The sequence below is a fragment of the Pelodiscus sinensis genome, chromosome 11, assembly GCF_052426305.1.
Source record: "Pelodiscus sinensis isolate ZL-2025 chromosome 11, ASM5242630v1, whole genome shotgun sequence".
NCBI classification, from domain to species: domain Eukaryota; kingdom Metazoa; phylum Chordata; order Testudines; family Trionychidae; genus Pelodiscus; species Pelodiscus sinensis.
Window position 1 is genome coordinate 2,323,842 of NC_143062.1, and position 26,115 is coordinate 2,349,956.

The following is a 26,115-nucleotide window of genomic DNA, read 5'->3' on the forward strand; positions in this document are numbered from 1 at the left end:
GGGTCAACCTAACCCCTAAAGGGGACTCAAATAGGTCAAAGGAATAATTCTTCCACTGTCCTAGCTATAACCTGTCGAGTGGATGGATTTTGTACAGCAACAGAAAAAAAACTCCTTCCAGTGCTGTAGCAAGTAAAAACAACACTGCCACTATAGTGCTTCTATTGTAGACCTATACTAGTCGAGTGAGATCTAGTAGGACACGAGGCAGTCAGAAGTGGGTTCCATTCCTATCTGTTACTTACCTGTGTGATATTGGGCAAATCACGTCATCGCTGTATTTCTGTTATCCTCCCCTTTGTCTCATTTGCATGGATCATAAGTTCCTCCGGGCAAGGACTGTCTCTCTCTGTACATTCTCCAGAACCTTTGGACCCAGTCTTGGTTGGTGCCTCTAACAGTTAACCTCATACAAGTCAATATACACTATAATCTAAACGAAACTGCCAGACTATAAAAAGGGCTTCTGAACCTGTGACGAATCATAGACTCATAGACTTTAAGGTCAGAAGGGACCATTATGATCATCTAGTCTGACCCCCTGCACAGTGCAGGCCACAAAATCTCACCCACCCCCTCCCAGAATAATCCTCTCACTTATATCTCAGATATTGAAGCCTTCAAATACTTTGAAGACCCCAAGATGCAGAGAATCCTCTAGCTGTGATCTGTACCCCATGCTACAGAGGAAGGCGAAAAACCTCCAGGGTATCATAGCAACATATTCAATATCTCAGCATTGTGCGCCTATTTAGAAGAGTTTCACATTGAGTTGTCCACATTTGAGAGCAGCTGATCCCTTTTCCAGTTTGGAAGAGGTATCACAATGCCTCTTGCTTTCCTCCCACCCCCCACTTTCTTTTCTCATCTATTATTTGCTAACAAAATGTGTGTGAAGCCTGGATATTATGGTTATATTCTGCCATCTATATTACCAGAATTCTGAAAGTGATTATGAATTCAAAAGCAGAGGGTTATTACGTCATGCAGAGAACAAACAAGAGGATCATATTAACTTTGTGTACAAGCAAAAATCTCTAGAAATAACATAGTTTATTATTTGCATTGCTGGAATGCCTGGGGGCCTAGCTCCATTGAGTTAGACACTGTAAATGTGATAAGGGATGATAAGATACCAAAGATTATGACATAAGGTTGTAAAACAGTTTTAACAGAATGCTTTTCATGGTTTTCCAGAAAACATCCATAGGGCTGTAATTAGCCTGTCAAAATTTACCCTAAAGAATAGGTCCTTGTAATTCTCAGATGATGGGGAGCCTGAAAAAATTTTCTCTTTATGAGTCATGACTAGTAGATAAAGTAAAACAAAGTAACTTCACACTAAAAACATGAGCTGTGAAAAGCCCTGTGGTGGTTATTTGGCTCTCCTAGTGCATGAGTGTAAGGAAGTCATTCAGAATGGTCTCTTGGAAAGACCTATTATTACAAGCCAAATGCAACAGAGAAGTGAACTAGTGCAGGCCATTTGTGGTTTCCACAAACTACCTACAAACATCTTGGCTTCTGTGCTTCATTAGTGGTGACACTGTCTATTCAAAAGGACCCAAATGAACAGAAAAAATAGACAATTTTTTGTAAAAGTACATAGTTTTTCATCTCAGGCTATTGTCTGTATAAAAGCTGTGTCTACACTACGAGCTAGGGGTATGTTTCCTGACACTAATCCTGACACTAATGCTCATCAAGCTAGCTTGAGTATAAGTGGCAGCGTAGTCATGGTAGCAGTAGCAGAGGTGTGGCTTTGCTGGGCAGAGTACACCACTGGTTTCAGCAGAATTTGTACTCAGCAGAACTAAGATACGCCTCAGCTGCCGTTACCCGGGCTACTGCTCATCCTTGCACTAGCTCCGTGAGAGCTAGTCCCCGTGTGTGTACACAAGCAGGGGATCACACCCTTAGCTCAGAGTGCTTTATAAACATTAACTAGTTAACATTCACAGCACACTTGTGATGTCAGGTAACGTTATCTCATTTGTAGAATGGGAAACAGAAGTAGCGAGCTAGAGGTCACAGTGGCAGTTACATCCCTGAGATTCTCGATGGAATATCTGTCTCATACACAGTGTGTGATGGAGCTCCCTGAAACTTGTCCTGGGACACCTCTCCTGGTCTGTGTGTGAGGTTAACACAGGCTTCTTCTGCAGTGGTTTATGCCAACAGGAGCAGTAGGGTGCTGAGTGTGAGTACATCTGGCCATGCAAGGGAGAAGACTTCTTATGCCTTCCTCCCAAAACATGCCACAGCAGCCATGCATGATCCAGCTGGGATCTGCTGTAGACCACAGAGGGGAGTCAGTGGTATAGGAAGGACTCTTACCACTGGAATCCTTAGTCCTGTATTCTGAGCGGTAAACTGTGCCGCTCTCAATTAAATACGGTTGGTTATTCTGAAAAAGCAAATGATTTGGTCATCTGAGTTCACCAGCTCTAGAGCTGCATTTGACTAACATTCTTCTGCCACCTACATATAAAACTCCCATTTGTTAGGCGAAGAATTTCCAAGTCACTGAGGGCAATGCAGTTTTTCAAAAATCTCTGTTGTTCTCCCACTTCTTTCAGTTATGTGATCCTTCCTCAGACAAATTCTTTCTTCAGGTCACTTTGACCATTCTTGGAGGAACACAGAGGTAGTACTGTGCAATAAGACTGCAGCATAAAACATTCATTTTGGGTCTGTTCAGGATTCATTTCTCTCATTAAAGGCAACACTGAAGCTGAAGGTCAAGGGATAAGTCCTTACTGCTGCAAAATGCATTGTCAGAAACTGAATTATAACTGGCAGAACAAACAATCCTATCAAGAAAATAGAGAAAGGTTGGGTTTTTTTTTTTTTTTTTTTTAACTAGACCAAAATTCCACCAGGCTTCACCAAGCAGTGAAAATAGTTTCACTTCCATCAAGTTTGAATGATGAAATCTTGGGCAATCTGTCTTGCCCCCTCAAGATATATGCATTAAGTTTTGGCTGATTTTAGTCTAAAAAGTTGTACATGGCTAATAAGTTGTTTGTACCCCACCTTCCTGCTCAAAACAAGACGGACAACATGCTTTTTTCATCTGAGGCCTCCACAAAAGATGCATCTGCCACATCCATGCCACCAGAGAAGATAACAGAGATTCTGAGTTGTCAAAGACAGCCATGTGCTACAGGGTTTGCAGTTGCACGAAGATGGTCCTTCATGAGTACGTAGCCTATAGTCTGAAGACTAGATTCAGAAATAAAATCCCTCTCACAGAAGGGAGAGTGATAAAAGTAAGAGACTAGTGCAAGGCTAACCGTGGTGCTTAGTGACTGTGACACTATCTGACACTGATTGATTAAGAGGCTGAAAGTCTGACTGTGGTGTTGGGCTGCTAAGAATAAAAATAACTTTCACTTCTCATTCATTCCCATCCATCACCAGCAGACAAGTATTAGCTTTTGTAATAACAATGGCAGTTTCTTTCATGGGTGACACACGCATCTAAGTGAAGTTTATGCAGTTACCTTAGCAATTTTAAAAGTATCTTTAATCATTACACGAGTTTTGAAAGTTTGTTGTTTGTTTTTGCATGAGCCCCACAATGGCCACAGAATGTATTCAGAGTGCAGGCCAATAAATTCCTGCCGCTGGTTTGGTTGATAACTCCTTTCACAAAGATCTGTAGCAGGGTTATCATAATCTGTTTGTCATTTCCCTGAAGGGCATCATAATTCTGTCCTCAATTATGCATGTGCAGAAATCCCACTGATTTCAAATGAGCTTTCAGCACATGCTTAAAGTTAAGTATTCCTTGGACTAGAAATGCTTTACTGCACTTGGGCTGACGTGCAAACTCTTATATATAGTTGTTAATCCAGTGAACAGTTCCATTAACCGAAGTGGGTCTGGCCCACGAAAGCTCATCACCTAATAAACCATCTTGTTAGTCTTTAAAGTGCTACATAGTCCTGTATTTTGTTTTAGCTAGACCAGACTAACACGACTGCATCTTTATCACTGGTAGTAGTAAGCACTCAGCTCAGCAGCAAATGTTTGTGGGATGGGCACCACATTGTGCAACACAATCATGCTTCAGTGCAGCCTCACACACATCCCCAAGCAATGAGACCGCTCAGAATGAGGCTGTGATCATCAGGCAATGTCACAAATAGAATTTACAAGGTCAGCTTGCTAAGATAGCTAGGCAGGACACAGTGATGCCTGGAACTAATTAACAGTCCTCCAAGCTAATCTTATACAACGCAAGATACACACTTGAAAATTAAAACAACCTCAAGAATTTCAGGGCAGATTTTACACCGAATCAAGAAGTTGGACGTAATGGAGATATTTTCTTTTAGGTTTTGAAAATTGTTGCCATTCTCAGATTTAAAAGATTAAAGATTAAAAAGAGAACAGAGGGGTCCTGATTCAACAAGGTATGACTAATCTGCTGAAGTCAATACGACTACTTATGTGCTTCAAGTTATGCACATACTTAACTATCTTGCTATTCCTTTCCAGCAATGGGCAGTCTCAATCCCAAGTAATAAAGATGATCTGGAGGATGATAATGGCACAAGACTATCGTTAAGAGTTTTTGAGAACACAGTTACTGTCCACATTGACTCACCTTCTTCTACAACTATGGATCAAAGCTGTTAGCAAAGTAAGAGCAAAGCTGTTGAAATAGCTGCAGTTTCAGTTTTCATGAAATGCAAATAATTAGCAAAATTCAATAAATGTAAGATTAAATTTCTATTACATATCTTAAACTTTTTGAAATGTAAAAATTCATCAAAATTCCACATCTCCTACAAAAAACAAGAAATTACAATGGTTTAAGCAGTGGTGAGCTGAGCCTATTGCTTATTGAATAATAACTTGCTTTATCATCTGTTACTTCATATTCCCCATTGCCTTCCATTTGTATTAATTTCATTCACCTGTGATTGTGTTGTTGCCAATCTAGAATGTGAGCACATTGGGGCATGGATGGTCTTTTTACTTCATGCTTGGAAGCACTTAGAATAACAGTATCCCTAAAAGGCAACTGCAGTACAATGAATAATCAATTATCACTGCAAAATAAAAGTAAAAACTTCATACATCACCGTTCTTCCTCCATGTGTCTGATACTCCAATCACATAAGTATCATAATTTTTCAGTTTCTGTATAAAAAAAAAAATCAAGGCACAGTTGGGCATACAGGTTTGGCCATTTTAAACTCCAAATTAAGTTGTAACCTTGTTCAAGCATTTGCTAGTCTTAAGTCAAACAATAGGCAAATTTTAAACAATTACTGAACACAAACTGAATGATTAACTTAACTGGTCAATTTCACTTCTCCATTCCTGGGCTGTCTCAACAGAAAACAATTTTCTTGAATTTAGTTCGTTATCATTGGTGGCAAAACACATCTACTGCTTCTGTTGCTTGATTGTCTAAACATAGTTTATTAAATTTCTGATGCAACTCGTGAAAATTAAATGTAAAGTCACCATCTGCAAATTACAATTTGCTTGCTACAAGCATACATACAAGGAAAAACTCAATTGCTTAAATGTTTGTGGAAGGAAAACACAAAAGGGGCATGAATGTAACCAGAGTTAATACATTTGATAAATTGAACAAAGATTTGCAGAATAGTTTTTGCAGTATTCACTCAGCTCACATAGCGAGAATGTTTTCCACTTCAAAGAATGCAGTCCTTTCATCTAGGCGTGCGTCGTGCATAAAGTATTTTTAGCAATCCGTTTAATGAGTTGACATTGAAATGATTGTACTTCTGTTACAAAGCATTATTATTGTCAGAGAAGTGCACAGAGTTATTTCCTGCTAGCACTGAAGGCAATGGAAGTTTTGTCACTGACTTCAGACCAAGCACAATTATGCAGTTAAAGCATGTTGTCCTCTCTGCACACAAGAGGGCAGACAGAGATCAGGATTAAAAGGAAAGCATCTCATTAAGTGGTCTTTAAAGCCATATGAGAAAGATAAAACCTCTGAACCAATCACACAACCCTCCTGGAGCATGAGATGGGTTGGCATTCAGACATTTACGGGCCATTTGAGAAAGCTGGACTGGAACGTGCCAACACTACCCAAAGGAATGGACAGCTTGAAAGACGAGTGGTTCCGTTTATTCAAGTGTTAGGAGAGATGAAGGCTGAAGTTGGTCTAGGCAGACTTTGTGGGGTGTAGAATTTTGTTGCGGATGAGGTTAATTGTCTTGGGGTTTTTTTCAAGTTGATTTTGTAATTTATCTCAGAGCCTCACGATTAGGCCCCTCCCTATATTTTTGTCGAGTTAAATCAATCACTAAACCTCTACTCTGAATCCACCTCAGATCAGTAATGACAAAAAGTCCGTACTGTCCGACACATCCTCCTCCGTGAACTATACCAGTGATCTCATTATTGTTCCTATGGGACAAGGGTCCATAGCACAAACCTGATGCCACTACAATTGGTACTAATTTACACCTGTCGGCAGATACTTTTCCCAACTTGCTCTAACTTAAAGTCTAACCTGTCATTAGGGTAATGAGCCACCTGTGTCAATAACTCAGCAAAACTTGCTTAACCGTATCCCAGTAGCGTCAGGGGGTAGCCGAGTTAGTCTGTGTAACTCTGGTCATCTGAGCTTTTGTGGGCACAGCCCACTTCTTCATGATACCTTCTACATGTTTTGTTAGTCTATAAAGTGCTACCAGACCATTTGTTGTTTGTATCCCAGTAGGTTTGACCAGATTGTTCCTGTGAACCGGGAGTGTTTCAGACCAAACCCTGCCAGTCTGCCCCAGCAACTGAGGAAGCTGAACAGACTGAATGGAATTTGGAAAATGACCTGCTGCTTCCTTGGAGATGGTCTTGCCAATGCAGAAGTGGGACACACACGAAGGCTGAGAGAGCTTGCACGGCCACTGCCTGTGTTGTGTCGCAGCTCTTCTGCAGAGAGACAAGAGACTCAACCTGCCCACTTACACCAATGCAGCTTCCTACAAGACTATGTACTGAAAGTGCCCCAGACTCCCACATTTGTGGGGATGTTTTCTAGAGCACAGCAAGTGTTTGGGGCAGAAAGTAGAGCACCCCTTATTCCATTGCAACCTCCACATTTTAAAAAAAGACACAGTGGACCAGATTCTTGGCCCCTGGAAGGCTGCTTTTGGCTGTCCTGGGGGAGCAAAGCAGGCCTAAACTTGGTGTATTGGGTTCTCTGAGGATTTCCCTGTGTAACTTAGGGGATTCCCTCAAAGGTCTAGAGCCAGCATGACAGCTGTACACCAGTACCCTGTTTAGCCTCTCGCTCAAGAGAAAGCTTAGCTAGTATGTCCCTATGCCCTGGATTCCAACAGCTGGAATGATTCCTTGGGGCCAAGGGAGTCCAGGCAACCTGTGTGATGATCTTGGGGTTCATTAACAAACCAGTGAATGAGGAAGGAATAAAAACATGTATTAAAAGCTGGAAGGCATCTGTAGTGAGCTTTCCCCCAACTTCCACCTCCAGGGAACAGCTCCCAATTCCTATGTTCATAATTCTGTCCCTTAGGAAGGAATGTCTCTAAATTACAATCTTCTACAAAGCTTTCTACTCAACCTGCTATAGTTAAGGCTGGAGACCAGCTCGTCCCCACCCACCCCTAGGATATGGAAAGTGTAATGGTGGCTTAAGGCCCCCTTTGCTTTTTCCTCTTATTTCCACACTGAGCACAACTTGTCTATACTACAGGCCCTGGCCCAGTGACATTGAAACCAAAAGTGGTTAGGACCTCAGTAAATATTCTGCCACAAGATGGGGTTTGCTTTGTAGGTGAGTGATCTACAGAGTTAAAGTAGTGGGATTTAAATATAGTTGGATCCCTGTAAAATAAATCTGTGTCAATATTAGTGCTTACAACACTAGAATCACCTGCTCAAAATAAAACATCTTTAATGAAACTACTTTTCAACATAAGTCTTTTCTTTTTAATTCTTACTGAAAGAGCAGGACAAAATTAAAGGTACAGAATTTCTCAGGCATATGTGATCTAAAATAAGAAATAAAAGATGATTGCTATTAACTACATTTAATTGAACATATACGTTCCATATCTGAGATCATTTTTACTTGTAAATCAAATGCACCTTTTTATTCTAACATGTGTTACAGTTTCCCCATATAAGCATGTATATATTAACACACTGTTACGGGTTTACTTTACGTTGGAATGAAAATCTGCTGTGTCAACGTCATTATGTTTTTATAACTCTCTTGACTTTCTTTTAATCAATAACAACAGGTTATGAGTCAAAGGGTTTTAATATTATTGTGCTTATAGGCCATTAGAATTGGAAATGAGCTCTATAATCTTTAATTTCCCCACAGATAACATATGGCGTTCATGATAACAAATGCACCAAAAAGTGATAGTTGGTCTTTATAGTCAATGAATCACTACTTTTGATAACTATAACTTTTTCCAGAAGAAACTCAGTTGAATTTCGACTAAGACATATCAATCCAACTGATATCCAGTTTTTGATTGAATTTTTGCCTATGAGAACTGAATTAGAGAAACGGAACATGTAAGAGAAAGGAAGTTTCTTCATCTCATTGATCTCTACATTAGTTAAGAATTAAGATGTTACTAAAGGTATGATACATACATCAATTACAGTGCAATACAGAACTCTACAATGTCCAGATTTATAAGCCACCCATCATAGAATGTTGGACTTTTGAAGCTCTGTCCTTATAGCATTTTGGCCAACAAGCTTCTTCATACTACAGGTTGAAACTCTCTTAACCTTGACTTTCTGGTCCGGCAGACCATGGATGTTCCAGGACCAGAGTGTCCCACTGGAGGGCAAGTGCCTGGGAGCCCTGCAAGCTGGCACAGCTGCAGGAGCCCATCTCTGCAGCGAGAGCCCGGCACACAGAGGCAGCAGGTCCGAACAGCGCAGCACTGAGAGCCCGGTGTGTGAAGGCAGCAGGGCTGCCGGGCGAAGCAGTGGGAGCCTGGAGAGCAAAGGCAGCAGGGCTGCCCAGCACAGCAGCAGGAGCTGGGCACTGACAGCTGGAGCCCGGTGCACAGAGGTGACGGGGCTGCTCAGTAGAGAAGCAAGGGCTGACAGGGAAGCAGGGCCAGTGAGAGGGGGAGCCAGCTGGGAGGGTAGTGGTTGAGCCAGGGCTGGTGGCAGACGGGCCAGACATGACCACCCCTGGTCTGGCAAAATCCCTCATCTGGGACCAGTCAGGTCCTGGGGTGCCAGACCAGGGAGGTCCAACCTGTAGAAGTAACACATGATATAGTTGGATGCATATCATACAAGTCAGCATTAAAAAGGTAAAAACAATCAGTCAACTCTAACTATTTTGATAAAGCTGAGAACGGAGACTAACAGAAAAAAGCAAAAAAGAAAGTACATGGATTACAAATCCACAAAATAATCATTAAGGCGGAGTAGTGTAATTCTACACTTCCTGCCTAGATAAAATCATCGTTTTATACCTCTGCTTCAGAGAAAGTCACTGTGGGGGTTAATACCTGGGAACTTCACAGAAGAGCAGGAAATGCCCACAGGTGAACAGACAGGTGAATAATGGTTGAGCTGCAAAGCACTGTGTGATAGCCATTGGAGGCAGGGGGGTGAAAGTGGTGTACAGAAATTGTGCCCGCATGAACAATAGACCTCTGCAAGCCTAGTCCACCTTCCAAAAAGACTGCAGAGTTCATTGCAAAAGTGAGGCCAGTGTGCAGTGATGGACTGCTTTGAGCGTACACAGCTATTTCCAGCCAGATAAACTGTTTGATCTTCTTCAAAGCCTCTCTGTACACCAGCCCACAACACAGTCGTTCCCTACCCTCCAGGGTATCTGCTTTACCCTTAAACTACTGGGAAAAGCTATTTTCATAGGATGTCACAGATTACATGCACAAGAGAAGTCTGATAGCTAACATGACTGTTGGGCTTGATGTTGGAGCAGTTGATTTCCCCACTGTCAAGAGAGTGAAAGGTTAAAGATATTTTCTCATTCTAGCAAAGCCAAGCAGGAAAACATTGCTGCTATGCAAACTCACAGGGAATGCATGATGCTAGGAGAAGGCCCCCAAAACAGTCTTAAACATAACAAGATACAAAACGTAAGACATAAACACATACCTAAAACAGATTGTTTTTTGGTCTCACCTTACAGGTTTTGCTTTAAAAAGCAGTGCAACAGATATATTATGGATGATATATTGACTATCCACTACAAAGTTCATGAAATGTTTGTTTTTCCACCTACATTGTAAAGACATAGGGCCAAATGCTGCTAACACAGTCACTCCGAATAGATCTTACTCATATGAGGAATCCCATTGATTTTAATAGATGAATAAATGCTAACAAACATGGAGAGAGGGGTTAAGAATCCAGCTCAAGGAGGAATATAGATAAGCATGTTTCTAGCTTGAAATGGCCTAGGTGTATCAAAGTAAGACTTACCTACCATGGCTATGTATTTGGTAACTTTCTTCACTATGAAACTACGTTATCAGCATGCTGAATAACAGTCCCTAAGAATAGGAGTGCTCACGTTTGAAATCCTAATTAACAACCATATTAAACCAGAAATGTTTGGACAAAAATAAGAAGTCTCCGGATGGGAAGTTTGTGACAAAGGGCTTAGTTCTGAAGTAAAGTAAAAGAAAATTTACCCTTTCCTTTGTAGGTACACTAATGGAACCCTTCCTCTTCCAGGCTGTTTCCTTGAGGTCTGCCAAGAACTGTCACCAATTCAACAAGAAGACAAAACTTCTAGTAACTTCAAGTACACATGAAAATGCAATGGATACAGCATCCAAGTGAGCTGAGAGCCATACCCAGCTAGCTATCACATAATTCAGCTGAGTCGAATGGAAAAATGTGATGAAAACTCATAAGTGACTTTCTTCTTAGTATCTTTCTGGCAGAGGGCGGTTGCCCTTTGTCTACAGTGGCCCTAGGATTTTGCCTACCCTCCCCACAAATTAATATGGGCTCTACTTTTCACTTTACATCCAGCTAATGTGAACCAACGACTCTTAAATGTACCCGTTCCATGAAAAGGAAAGCACTCTGGGCAACGTAGCTGCAGGAATTTGTGCCATTACTGAAAAGCAGTTTTTACGAGCTAAACTTTTATTTTGACTTGTGAAACCAAACTTATTTCTCACATCTAGAGAGGGGTGATGAAATGTAAAGGAAGAACTCAGCTGTAATGCCACCTTCTCGTGTTAATGGATAGCATATGTGGGTGCATTGCAAGACGGCTGCCTGGCTGCTAACAGTGAATCAGTTCTGCCTCATACATGGGAGAATCAGCACCAGCTTATACCACACATCTAGACAGTGAGCTAGACTCATCCTTGGGGTAACTCCTTTGAATTCAGTAACGTTACACCAGAGGTGACTTTAGCCCCTCCTAATTGGTGCTGGCACACACTTTATGAGCCCTGCTGAGTAGATGCCAAGGGATGAAGCCAAAAAAATGAGAGAGAGGAGGGGGCAGGTACTTCCTGTGAAAATGCTGCTGGAAGAGAACCACTAATTAATCTTAAAATACTTTCTCATGTAGGAGCAGAGGCTACTGCTATGACCTGTGATATCAGCGAGAGTGAGCAGCCAAGTATCTGCTTCTATGCTGCGCTGAGATTTGCAGCGCTACACTGGAAAAACGTGACGATATTAGGCTCAACGTAATGAGACAGCGGTAAAGCCGCTCTCTTCGGAGACCTGCTTTGCAGCCAGCTTCAAAATTCTGCTCTCCCGGTGTACAAAATCTCTGATTCACATGCTCCGTAAGGATGTTTCCTCAGATCTGTGCTATGACTTGTTCCCCTTTTGCCCCCGGGCCCACCCCATTTCCCCACTCCAAGGGGAGCGGGAAGTGGATGCATTTCCTGTCATACATCCACCAGGCTGGGAGGATAAGATGCAGACCTAGCTACGCAGTCACCCCTCGCCCCCAGACTGACACATGCAGTGTTTATGGAGATTATATATATGCCTACTCGTGGCCTAGAGGGATATCAAATATTTTCCATTTGCATAAGTCTGGGAGCAGACAAGGTCTGATCGTATCCAGACAGCTTAAGAGTACCCTCCCTTCCTACAAGGTACCCTCTGTTTTTCACCAGCCCTCCTCTTTGCTTCCTTCTGCCTCCTTGCCTGTTGGTTACCCTACCATAGGCCTCAGAGTCCCTCCTGCACATCTTTACCCCTTCCAGTTTCCCACTGACACCACCCTCCCAAGGCCTGCACCGAGGGACGCTGACAGCCTCTATGGGCCCTTGGGTAAGGTGGAGAGGCCGCTGTTCCATGATCCTGGAAGGGGCAGGACCTCAGGAGGCAGGGGCAGAAGCAAGGCACCCAGCCCTCTGCACCGTCTGCAGCACATCACGTCAAATCCACAGTGTTCCAGAGGCAATTTAAAGAGCCCACAGTTCTGGACACTGCTGCTGCCACAGATGAGCCTGGGGGCACCTGCCCTCTTCATGTCCCACTGTTGATGGGCCTGCCTGCACTAGACATGCTGCTGTGGCCTCATCTTCCTTTTCTCTTGCCACAGTACCCAGGCTCCCCTTCACCTGCTGCTCTAGGACTATCATTTCACTCTTCCGCCAATGTTCCCATTCCCCCTTCCCCAACTGCTGCTCCTGTGCCCGGCTGTGAGAAATAGCAGCTGCACTTTGCCGTGCTGATCCTTCCCCCTGCGAATCCCTACATTTCCCTCAGCTCCTCCAGTGCCAGCCAAACACTCTTGTTTCTTCCTCCCCATTCCAGACGTAGCTCCCAGGAGCTCCTCAGACCCAGGTTCTGAAACAAGTTTCGGCTGGACAAAGCCCTGCCTGGGTTGATTTAGTTGGGTTTGGTCCTGCCATGGGCAGAAGGCTGGACCTGATGTCCTCCTGAGGTCTCTTCCAGCTCTATGATTCTATGATTTCCCCTCTTTCAGTACAAGTGGAAATATGTAACCAGCCTGTAATGTTGGGATGACCCAGAGTGTGCTTGTTTTGGGATGGGGTAACAGCTGTCAGCTATAAAACAGAACCCCATGGTGGTGTGTTGAGCTGGCCATTCTTGAGATTGGGAACCCAATAACCTGGGTTCAGAACCAGACCAGGGAAGAGAAGCACTTTTGAACTATGATAAAATGGAAGATTTGACTAATACTCTAAGGCTGTCTATACCGGCCGCTTGAATTTCCGCAAGAACACTGACGATCTCATGTAAGAAATCAGTGCTTCTTGCAGAAATACTATGCTGCTCCTGTTCAGGCAAAAGTCCTTTTGCGCAAAAGCTTTTGCACAAAAGTGCCAGTGTAGAAAGCTCAGATTTGTTTTGCGCAAAAAAGTCCCGATCACAAAAATGGCGATCGGGGCTTTTTTGCACAAAAGCGTGTCTAGATTGGCACGGACGTTAAAAGCATTTGCGGAAAATCATGCCAGTCTAGATGTAGCCAAAGGCTACGTCTACACTGCAGGCTTCTTGCGCAAGAACTGTTTTGCGTAAGAGTTCTTGCGCAAAAGGTCTTGTGCAAGAGCGCGTCCACACTGCCATGTGTTTTTGCGCAAGAGTGTCTATGGCAGTGTGGACGCGCTCTTGCACAAGAAAGCTCTGATGGCCATTTTAGTCATAGGGGTTTCTTGCGCAAGAAACCCGTTTCCTGTCCTCACTGCCTTCTTGCGCAAGAGGGCTTATTCCTCGTGGGGAGAGGAATAACTCTTGCGTAAGAAGCCCTCTGTTCCAACGTCTTCCTGTAAATTTACTTGTGCAAGAATGCGCATGCAGTGTAGATGCTCTGCAAGCTTTTGTGCAAGAATGGACGTTCTTGCGCAAGAAGCCTGCAGTGTAGACGTAGCCTAAGTATTAATAAAAACTTAGTGGGCAACTAAGAAAGAGATGCTGTTTACAAGAACAAGTTCCAGCGAAACAGCATATGGCAAACCCTTCTCTGGAAGTTTATTCAGATAGAATTTCTTACATGGAGGATGAGACATTTCCAAATTGCCTCAAGGAAAACCTTAAGACAATCATTGTAACTGAATTAATCTGGCTATAAATTGTTATTCGTCATAATTATAGTGGTTAATTATATTTCTTTTATAGATCTTGGATACTTTAACATGTGAGATATTATCCCTCTGGGGTTTTATGCATTTTTCTTTGTGTTATTGAGCTAAGGAAGGACGCAATAGAATTGTGAGTACGTTCATGTACGGCAATTGGAAATAAATTATCACAGTTTTGTGGATCACTCCATGAATTCCCCCTTAAGTGTCAGGTCTCCAGCTCACACCTGTCAAGGAGCAGGAATCCCAATCCCATCCCTTCTTGACTTTTTTTTTTTTTTTAAATGTTGAACAGCTCTCTGCCATAGACTGCAGTATCCCCAGCAAGTCAGTCTGCCCAACAGAAAACACTTTTGCTTTGCTGTCTCTTTCTGAGGGCTACAAACAATGTTTTGCCAGCAGTATGTCACCATACAGCTCTTTCTAAGTAAGCACCCTTATTCTTAAGGTAAAAGTATTACAAAGATAACATGAAAACAATAAAAGCTCTTATACTCAATACTATAAGCTTACAAAAGGTAAGGTCTTAAAGGACTCTAATAGGCCCATGCCCATCTCCAACCCTTCTGCAAAGGTTGTGGACCACCCTAGGATGGAAGATCCTGTCCATTTGCTGAATCAGAAAGAAGGCTATTAGTCAGCTTAAACCTAGCTTTGATAGCAAAAGACCTTTCTTGTTGTCTGGAAAACCCAGTTACAACCTATATATATACACAAGCCTCCTCAGAATAATACGTCTCTGGAGGTATTTAAGGCGAATCATATAGGTTGTAACCACCCATTCCACACACCTTCATTCCACACGCACCCCAAACACACTCCTCAGTTTTCAGTTCCTGGAGGAGCGGTGATAACCTACTGCCTGGAGTTGCATACAATCCCTGCCCCGCCATAATACATAAATGTCATACAACGTGCTCCCCCAAAATACTCCATGCAGTTACAAGAGCTGGCACAGTAATGTTAACAACTTTTATCGTGGTTCTAATTTAGTTTAGAAGCGCAGAGCTGAGCGTATCTAAGTGAACTGTAATTGTTATACAAATATTACTTTAAAACTGGCTCTCAGCCAGACGTATGTGCACTACCGAGAGTGCTCACCTTGTCTAGAGTGGTGTTTCCCAACATGGGGTTTGCACCCCTGGGGATCAATGGGACCGGTTTAAGGGGCTGAAGAGTTCAGGATGAGGGCTGCCCTGAGGAGAGAGGGCTACCCCAGCCCTGTCTCGCTGCAGCAGTTTGGGGCCAGGTGAGAAGTACCTCTCCATGGCCTCTGCAGCTCCAGTAGGCATAGGCGGGAGAGGGGTGCATGTCCTCCAGCTGAGGCAGGTCTAAATTTGTCTGCCCCAGCCTGAGTGAGGAATGGAGCAAAACTATGCACTTTCTGCTTGCTCCCTAACGAATGGGAACAGCCAGCAATGTCACCATGTAAATGGGTAGGGTGCTTGAGGGGTGGGAGGTTTGGGGTTGAAGCAGTCCCAGCCAACCAGCCCCTTTCACCAGCGTGGTGATTCTGTCTCTTTTCTGTATGGTTTTATGAGACACAATCGCACTCCAGGCACATCCTATTTTCCTGCCATAACCAAACCCTGACCTTGCTTTATGTTATAAGCAGAAGCTGTATACCAAATTTGATTTTCCTATTTCTTGCCATTTAGTAAGAGTTCTTGAACAGACATTGTCAAATATATAGTAGATTTTATGGTACAAATGCAAAAGTCAGCAATGTCTCAATACTAATGTATATTCCATATTTTTAGGTCTGATTTGGTAAGCAGCTAGTTTAAGTGATGTGAAACTTGGGGTATGCAAGACAAATCAGATTTCTGAAAGTGGTATGGTAGTCCAGACAGGGAGAGAATCATTGCTTTAAAAACACTGCATATATTTTGAAAAATGTTCATGTGAATTCTCGGTGTGTAAAAAAAATCTATCCATTTATACAGCCCACATTGCTCCAGGCTCACACTCAAACATGGCAGAAGAGCATTGCTGGCATGGATCACATTGGTGGATGTGTAGTTACCTGAGCCTCTGATGTGGTCAGGTCCTGGGATGAAATCGCTTGTATAGATGCGTGGACAGAGTTGGCACTGGGGTGGATTTCAGGGGTGGGTTCCCGGATGAGGATGGTGGAGGTGTGCTGTGTGGTTGCTGGAAAGAATCTGTTTGAGATTAGGGGGTTGTCTGTAGGTGAGGATTGGCCCGTCCCCTGTGAGAGTGAAGGGTTATTTTCCAAGATGGGTTGTAGATGGCTGATAATGCATTGGAGGGGTTTAAGTTGGGGCTCTAGGTGATGACAAGTGGAGTTCATTGGAACAACTGGACGGTCTTTACAATTAAGGATTAATGGACGCAAATAACATATTTGAAAAGGTAACACACCGAAACCTGTTGGGAAACATTTTAATTTGCCCAGGCACTCATTAATGGATCTCAACGATTCCATATTATCACAAGCCAATTTAAAAAAACAGCTTGAAAGGGAACCTGCAGAGCTTAATTTCAGTTACAAATTTGATACCTACAATAGAGGTTTAAACAAAGACCTTAACTGAATGTCCCGCTACATTCCACATCCTAATGACATAAAAAACCCAAACACCAAATACTTAAGAGCACTTAGAACCCTCTCTGTCAGCTTCATTTAGCATGGACACCCTAATGGACTATTCTTTTCCCATTTTTTCCTCCTTTCCCTCCCCATTCTCTCTCCTTCTCTGCTCTTTATTTGGAACCTGGATCCCTTAAACTCCTTTCATCTGAAGAAGTGGGTTGTGCCCATGACTCACATGGCTACCCCTCTGAAATTCAATGAAGAGTTAATCTTCACAATACCTATGGGAGATAGGAAAGTACTATTCACTCCCATTAGGTAGCTGGACACCTGAAGCCATTGTTCCATCAGAACTGTTGGGAAATGAGCAGTCTTGAAAATCTGGGCACTTGAGTTGGTTCCCTAAATGGGAGAGGAAGGCCTCTGAAATATGACTAAGTGACAAGGCTAAGGTCACACAGAACATCAGTGCTAGACACATTAACTGAACCCAGATCTCTGGAGCACCAGTCTCTCTGGTTTGACAACCCTGGAGATTGAAATGCTCTGTCTACAGCGTATGTAGAGCACTCACTGCCTTATCCGTGTGCCTTGACCATGATGTATAAGGCCAACACCTGAAGGAAAAAATGTAACCTAAGACCCTCTTAATGCCAACTGGCAAAGGGGAGCAAAGGTATTACGGGCTTCTACTAAATTTGGTTTGTACATTCTAATTCCCCAAAGACTCGTGTGAAGTCTCAGTTAAAAGCCAGCGTCATACTGGTCATCAATAGCATTGCAAAATACACAGGAGGATATTGTAGAAGGAGTTACATACATATATTGAAAATTTGTTATGTCATTAGGGCATTGGTCTCAGGCAAAGGTGAAAAACAAGTTTACTGTGAGACAAGGCATGTTCAGCCATCAGTCTGTTTCCATGTCATTTGAGTATGTGTCTCATTCACTATGGGTCTCCTATCACCCATCTAGGCTGCATGCAAGTGAAGGACTGTAGGACTTACAGAAAGAAACTAACAGGAAGGGAAAAACACCAGAGGAAGAGAATCTTGTCTTAAGACACACTCCTATGGTTTACTTGACTTTATTTGGGAGTAGGGTTGGGTGCAAAGAAAACAACTGGGCATCCCTTGCCGAGGAAGTAGACACACATGATTTTGCTTCATGAAAGTGGGTTCTCAACCATACTTGGCTGAAAATGCTGGTGAGAACTTTGGGTGAGACAAGCGTCTTTAGACAACAGAGAAACTCATTAAAGTTTAGCCTCTAGAAAGCAGGTTACAATTGTGTTTTGTATATAGCCATTTGTTTTCAAGCCTGTTACTCCCAGTCACTTGAACTCTTTCTTTGATAATAGATGGATGCTTGTTTTCACTATAATCTACATACTGTGGTGTTAGGCAAAGAGATGGCCCTGAGTAGAATCGGAACACAAGCTGGCATGTGCTGCTCCTCTGGGAACAGCAGGCCTGGTAATTCGGTGAGTGTTCAGTGGATAAGGGACTAGATGGAGTATGCCCAGGGTAATTTTCCTAGGCACACACAGATGATTAATATATCACTGCTATGGATGGGCCCATTTCGCCTCCAACTCACATCAATGCAAAGACGAGTCCTGAAGCAACTGCATGATGTTATTTTGCATGGGGACAAAAATGTGAACATCGTACAGATTTCTTCATGTACAACTTGATGTTGGCCAGAACAGCCACAGCTCTGCTTTGGTAACAGCTGCAGCTGGGCAGAGTGATGTAGCTAAGTTGAGACCCCTAGGGCTAAGATGAACATTATTGAAAATAAGCCTCAAATGAACATGATTGAAAATGTAGGCTTAGCCCCATTGTACAGGTTTCTTCCCACTTGTGTACATTTGTTTAGAAAACACCCTGATGCTGAGTTCGTGTTAAATACATCATCTTATCCCAGGGCTTAATATGGTTTCCGTTCCTCTTTGAATAGTTTCTCCCATTAGCCTCCATCTGTCCCAAAACCTAACATTCAGCATTTGTCATCACTTACTAGCTTCACTTATTAAGTTTCAGCCCATTATCATTCTTACACAAATACCCCTGCTGCATTTAAGGGCTGCAGGAGTTAGCCCATAGTGAAAAACTTATAAGGGGCACTTTGTTTCTGAAACCTTTTCAGTGTCCACACTCAGATGGCGCCTAGTTTAGCTTCCCTGCCCTTCCTTATATTTGTAAATTTCAGATCAGTTAAAAAAACTTTTATATTTAAGTGGATTTATGTAATGTATGTACTTAATTTTACATTAAAAATCAACTTTGATGGCATCATTGATTACTCTGGACAGCCGTCATATCATTTAAATACAGCCCACATAAGTACTCATCTTAACGTGACAGATAAATACTCATCAGCACATAGAAAGAGAAGAGTAAAATAAACCCTCGTCTCATCCTTTCCCCAAAAGGCTGGAAGAAAACGATGGATTTGGCAGTATTCCTGAAAGATTTATACATGCAGGCACAGACAGGCCAAGTGGAGGAGGAATGAGACAGGAGTCAGGGAACCTTCCCAGAGAATGGCCTGTCAGCAGCTCCCACCTGTTAACAGAGATGGCTGTTCTCCTCCGTAGCAGTGGGGCACTAGAAAAGGGTGGATCACTCAGGTAACCAGCTCCCAAAACGGTTAGGACTTTTAGGTTGACATCAGCACTTCCATTGTACCTGTAAATTGTTTTTTATGTGCCCTCAGCCTGACACCCCACTTACAGGACTCGATTCTCAGGGCTTGTCTACATAGGAAAGTTTTACTAATGATACTGATGGAGTTAAATCAGTATAAGCCCCCTATGGCTGCTCTAATTCCAGCTGTGTGGAGTTTAGCTTATGCCCCTTCCCAAGCACCATATAACATAAGCACATAGAAAAAGGCCCAGATCTGGCCACCCTCACCACAGTATCTGAGCCCTGTGTCATCCGGAATGTATCTATCCTCACGGCACCTCTGGGAGGCAAGGCAGTGCTTATGAGAGACAGAGAAGTGAAATAACTGGGCTGAGGGGAAGCCTGTGGCCAACGGGGATTTAAATCCAAGTCTCCCAAGTCCTGGGCTAGTCCTCAGCTCTGAACCATCTTTCCTGTATAGCAGGGGTGGGGAACCTACGGCTTGCCTGGATCCAGCCCCTGAACCTCAGGGCTCCCCCTCAGCACTGGGGAGCCCACACCGGTACTCCAGTCCCCCCCTCCCCACTGTTCCTCCTGTGGGGCTAGAGCACACAAAATCTACCAGCCTGGGCCTGATTGATTGTTCTCTGGGTCAGCAGCCTCTGACCCAAAAAGGGTTCCCCTCCCCTGCAATGTAGGAAGAGAGAAACAGGAGTTATTCTGGCATATTTACATGAACACCTTCCCTTATACCTGGGTACGTTGTACCCACGTATGCACAAGCCCTCGTTTACACAGAGGCCACTTTCTCTCATTCTGGTGCAGTAAAAGGTTTCCAAAGTGAGTGAATCGGATTTTGTAAAGTGAGCGTAAACGTAATCCGTGCCGCCCTAAGTTCCCTTGTACAATCTCCCTGGCTGTGTAATGGCCGTAGCACCAGTGATTCTCTGGCCCACTACACGTTGCACCATCTTCCTCGGAACTTGCATTTCTGAGCAGGCAAAGTGTGACACCATGTTCAGGCCAGTTGCCAGCGGGAGCGGCGAGGGGCGAAGGGCACCACTGCCCGAGGGCCCAGCAGTTCAAAGGGGTCTGGTGCTTGTGGCGGCTGCTACCACTACTTGCGCAGCAGTGATGGCTGGAGCCCCAGCCTTGGGGCAGGCTGCCAACAGTGTGGAGGTGATTCAGGCCACACTGAGAGCTGGCTGCCCTGCCCCTTCTGCCCGAGGCCCCGCCCTTTCCAGAAATGCAGCCCTGCCCCCTCTTGCCCAGGGGCTTGGCGAGTCTGTTGGCTCAGCTGCCCAAGTAGCATGCAATACAGGGACTTCGAGGGGACCAGGGCATGCAGACCTGGCTACATCGACGTCAGAGTGGACCAGGTGCAGAGGAAAAGGTACGTGCTCTGGGACACAGCTGCTCTCGAGGCATCCAGGAGCAGCCCAGGAGTCCTGCACAAACGGCAGCTGCACCTGGCAGCAAAAATTCCACCCACATTTCCCACCAGTGCCGGCAATGCAGCAGCGGTATGTCAGTCTGTTTTACGACACAGCCAGCCTTCATCCAACACTCCGGCCCCTCATTCGTGCAGACTATATTATTCCTTAGTACTGCTCCAGCTGGGTTAGAGGTGAGGGACAGGTATGTTTTTAGATTTATTTTGCCCATTTCTATGCTATATTGTTTTGACTTGATGCCAGATTCCTTGGATTACTCCAGCCAGAATGAGATTCCTTAAAAGCCATACAGAACTATAATAAACCTAGAGGCAGTCATCCCTGCAAGGCTCACAACTGAACCATTTCACCCAAATCAAATATTGTTATTTCCACTTTCAATCTGCAATGTGCACTCTGTTATACATAGCTTCTTTACCACGGCCACCACCATGGTCTCTCAGTGTCTTCCAGCAGTACGTTCAGCAACATCTGAGATATGCTGTTTGGAAACCCAGGACCAGCGCACACCCCCACCCCAGTACCTTAAGCACATCCTTTCCCAGAACTTCAGGCTTGTAAGCACCAGGGGGCTACAGTTTAACTCTTCGGGGCACGTGACATGCAATGCAAACAGCCCAACTTTGGAAAGGTTTCTACAGGTTGGATGGACATCTATCAGGGATGAGCTAGATCAGGCTTCGGCAAAACACCCTCCATAGGCCAGATCTGGCCCACCAAGCCTCTCAGGCAGACTCCTCTGCTTGCCCTGTCCCCTCACACTGCTCAGAAAAGTGGTTGCTGGGTTGTGTGTGTTCCACAAACTTTGAGCCCAGAGGGGCGGAGGGTGTGGTGCTTCATGGCTGCTCCCACTCCCCAGCACAATCCCATGGGCCAGTGGATCCAGTCTGCAGCTGCCCTGCCACTCTTCTGCCCCCAGGCCAGTTGAGACCTGGGGATGGGGGAGCTGGCAGTTCTCTCTAAGCAGTGGGGGCTGGGTAAAGACTTCACGCTCTCCCCCCACCCTTAGGCCAATCGTGGTCTTTGAGCAGGGGAGCATGAGAAGCCTCCTGGCCCCGCCCCTTCCTCCCAAGGCCCTGCTCCTTCTGGGGCAGCCTGCGACCACTTCAGAAATTTGTGAAGTGCCCCCCCCCTCCAAAATTATTGCCCACCCTGATCTAGATGGTGCTTGGTTCTGCCGTGAGGGCAGGGGACTGGACTTGATGATCGCTCAAGGTCCCTTCCAGTTCTAGTGTTCTATGACTCTGTGAATTACCTGTTACTTAGATAGCCTGGAAAATATACAGATTCTACCAAAAATAATAAAATTCCACAACATGGGAGTCTAATTTCACTTCTCTGTACATGGAACCTCATGTTCTATACATGAGCGACAAGAAGTCCTGTTCTATACGTGGTTTTCTTGGTATCTACCACTTACTTCTAACAGTGAGAACAAACCTGATTGGCTTGTCACAAGACAAGGGACGGAAATGCCCACAAGGGCACTCTTTCCCTTGATGGACGCTAATTCAAGACAGATACAAGCAATTCAGTTGATTGTTTTAGCATCTTGAAAATATTATACAATTAAAGTTGATTTTAAATTGTTCACTGTGCCTGCTAGTGGCTCATTATCTGACCACGTAGCTGAGATAAATGCAACTAGCTCAATCATTTTCTTGTACCATTCACAATTTTTTAAATGAGCCTTCAACGTGTGTAATTGGTGTTTAGAATATAGGATGGCCTTTATTTACTGTCCTTCTTGCATGGTTTCATTTGCCCTGTGATCGTTATCCCATCTAACCAATTGAAAAGACTATTCTGTTTGATCATCTGCCGGGGCTAGTCTTCATCTTTTGCCACCCTGCTCACAAACTACGCCATGTCCCATCCATATCTACAGTGCTCAAAGCCTCCCAGTTATTTTCAGTCTTTTGCCATATTATATGCTTTTCTTCCTTTTTTTTTAAAATAGCAATATGGCACCAGCTTCATCTCTGGGATGCTTTGAGTTGCTTCAGCAGAGTTATACCAGCTCGGGGTTTAACAATTATATAGCCCTTTTCATCTGGGAAATATCTAAAACTTGCGCAGCTTTATATATGTCAGAATCATGTTACCTGTCTCTGAAATGTGCTACTGCATGGACTGGAATGCACAGCTGCTGAATAGTGTGCGGCACAACCACACTGCCAGATCAACAAGGACATGGCATCACAGTGACACTGAAGTGGGGTGGTTAGCAAGGACGAACACAATTACGCCGACTGGAATTTGGTCAGATCATCACCTGAGTTAATATCCTGACTTATGAAAAGCAGCATGGAAAGCTTTAACCATTAAGACTTCACTCTTAGGTCTCAAGATATAAATATTGTTTGCTGTTTTCCCCATTAGGTGTCCCTCGACAGGTGAAAGAAATAGATAGCTGCTGTTTCCTGAGTAAGCTCACAAAAAGGCCTCTGTTCTCCACTCCCATTAGTGGTTCCAATACAATCTGGCATGAGAGTAAAGAAACAACCATCATGCCCAAAGCCCTTCAGGACACTGCACATATCTTGAGATGATTAAAATGCCATTCAAGTACATGGAAATGTTTTATTTCCAGGAGATTCCAAAAAACAGGCTTACTTTGCGTGAAAAATAATCTTTCATCTCCGTGTCAAAAGCAAAATGCAAGAGCTGAGGAAGATGCCAGCCGCTTGCTGAAAGGAGTGTTTATAAAATGAAATCAAATGACAGGGAAAACACATTCCAGCTGCTCCTACGCCAGCAAACACCTACGAGCACAATACTTGAAGTCTTTGTACTTTTGGAGCATTCATACCAGCCATACCTTTCGATGGGAAACTTAAAACCGCCAAGTGATTGTGGCAAGCATCTGGATCTTTGCCACTCAACACCAGTTATTCTTGGCAAGGATGATAAAGGCACTTGCCCCAAAAAAGGAGAAACCCAGAAACTGGGTTGTCTCTGCATTTTGCGAGGCAGGCAGTTCTGACAAAACTCAGAAAGCAGACAAGAGAGGGGAACCCTTTCCTCCTCAAAAGAAAACATATGCAACAACTTATGGTTAACTCAGTTATTTCTGTCTAGCCACTATCAGCAAGTATCCTTATGAAATGCAAGCAAGCATAGCATAGCTGATGAAAAATATAACATCTTGCATGATGCATAAGACTAAAACTTAGCATTTGACCAAACATTTTAAACACAAATAGTACTATTAGAAGAACCCACTTTATATTTGTCATATTCTATAGCAAAATAACTATTTTAATTTTTCTTCCTTACATTCTCAGCACCTTGGAAGGTAGGCTTTGTGCTACAGTAAGATGATCACACATGGCAGTTTATTTTTTTTAAATAAATATATTCTTAAACAAAAGGGAGTTCTTATAAAGAAGGAATTATACTGCATCCTGTAGCTTTGAGACGCAATTAGGGTGCATGTTCCTCTTGTATAAATTTACATAACTCCATTACTTCAGTGGAGCTAGAACAGTTTACACCAGCTTAGGAGATGACCTGAGGTTCCAGAATTGCTATCTATGAATTTGCCATGGAAGTGGATGCATCAGGTAGACAATTATTTTGGTATTAAAATTAAAAGCTTTAGAGAGTCCTTACACTGGTTTCTATTCCAAACATATAGCTGTCAGGAGGTGCACGCCCCCCAGTGTGCCTCAGTGCCCCCTGACTATCCTCACATAGCCCCTCTCAGGGCAAGTTACAGTCTGTATGGGTTGCTCATCACAGGCATTTTGTCTCAACAGCTCAGCTTACCTAGTCGGCCTCATGGTCTGCCCGCAAGCCAGGGGCTTTGTTTCCAGCCTCCAGCCAGGGGGAGTCTTGGCTGGCCCTCCTCCAGCCTTTGCTGGTCATCTCCAGCTTGTCTCCCTTCAAGAAGCTCCTGCTGCCTCTGCAATCACCCCTCCACTGGCTTTCCCACCCCCCCCTTAGCAAACTGTGCTCCTCCCTTTATAGCTGACAGCTGGGCTCGCCTAGCCACCGGGGCTTCTCTGGATCTCTGACAGCTGGGCTCTCATTAGCCTACCTGCTCCAGCTGGGTTCTTCCAGCCACCCTAAGGCTCAAGGCCTGAGCCTTGGGCTTAAAGGCCCAGTGCAGGGCAGGCGCCCTGTCACAGGCTGTCACAATTTACCCCACCTCAGTATTCAATTAAAATTTAAGAAAAAATAAATGATTCCCCTAGAAAACAGACATAAGCACACTTCCCAATTTCCCCTTCTGCGGCAATCAGCATATGATAGGATTGGTTTTGTAAGGACATTACAACTATTTTATAAAACTATAACAGGAAATCAGGCAAGAGGGTGGCAGAAATGCTAATCTGACTGGGAGGGGGGTTGGGCAGAGACAGTGTAACATCATTGAGATAATGCTATTTTCTTTAATCTAATAATTAGATCTGTGCTGGGATAAAATAAGTCTTTCTGTAACATCACAGCTTTCTGCTCAGTTTGGAGCTCAAAGAAATTATGTTCCAGGACTGTAGCATCCAGGTCAGTAACAGAAACAAAACTCTGTTCAGCTGGCAGGATTAACATAATATTTATTGATGATAAAAACTGGTCTTGGATTTTCAGTGCAGAGAATACCTCTCTGCCACCCGCTCTTTTAGCTTTTTGTGACTAGCTTAGGAAGCAAATACTTCCCTGACGCACAATTGAACCTAAATTGTCTCCTCTATATCACCAGGCTGCCAGCCATGATCATTTTTTAAAAAAAAAATCTGTTTTTCAAACCAGGCTCAGACCATTCCAAAATGGCACCCTCAAACGTCGGAGGGTTGGTAGTGGGAGATGGACATTACTGTTGAGGTCACCACCATTATCCAGTGTGTTCCCTTTGCTGACCTATAGCAAAGACATCTGAGAGGGTGACATCTGTGTTTGTAACTTCAAAAACAACAAGTAGTTTTGTAGCACCACAGAGACTAATCAAAATATATAGAATCATGAGTTTTTGTGGGCAAACCCCACTTCTTCAGACAAATGGCAAAGCTAGCATGTAAGGAGCCAAGTAGTATCCGCCCCCCCATTAAAAAAAATCAAAGAAAATAATATTTTGGTAAATAAGCACACAACAAAAAAACCCTCTACATTTTGGTTATTTCCTCTTAAAATCTCCAAGTAAAAAAATCAAAACATTTTGCCTTATCCAAAATGTAAATAAATAAAATCAATCAAGGAGTCAGTGGAATTTTGGAAAATAGAAATTACCTTTTATTAGCGATTTCCGAGGGCTCGCATTCAGCCATGCCCTCTCTAGAGTCCCATCTGGGCACAGAACAGCTGCATTCCCAAGCTGCACACTGTACAATTCAAATCCATGGCATTGCCAATACAGTGGTGCTCCTAGCAGACCTGTGCCTTGCCAGCTCTGCTGCAGTGCCAGT

General features: G+C 43.7%; 1 long non-coding RNA gene across 1 annotated transcript; it reads right to left on the minus strand.

The window, feature by feature from the left end:
• Positions 1-1,144: 1,144 nt before the first annotated feature.
• On the minus strand, positions 1,145-24,616 carry LOC142830991 (uncharacterized). Its single transcript, XR_012906575.2, has 3 exons — positions 24,482-24,616; positions 5,092-5,154; positions 1,145-2,813 (listed from the first exon to the last, which is right to left on the minus strand). It is a non-coding gene; the product is annotated as an uncharacterized LOC142830991 (long non-coding RNA).
• Positions 24,617-26,115: the final 1,499 nt, after the last annotated feature.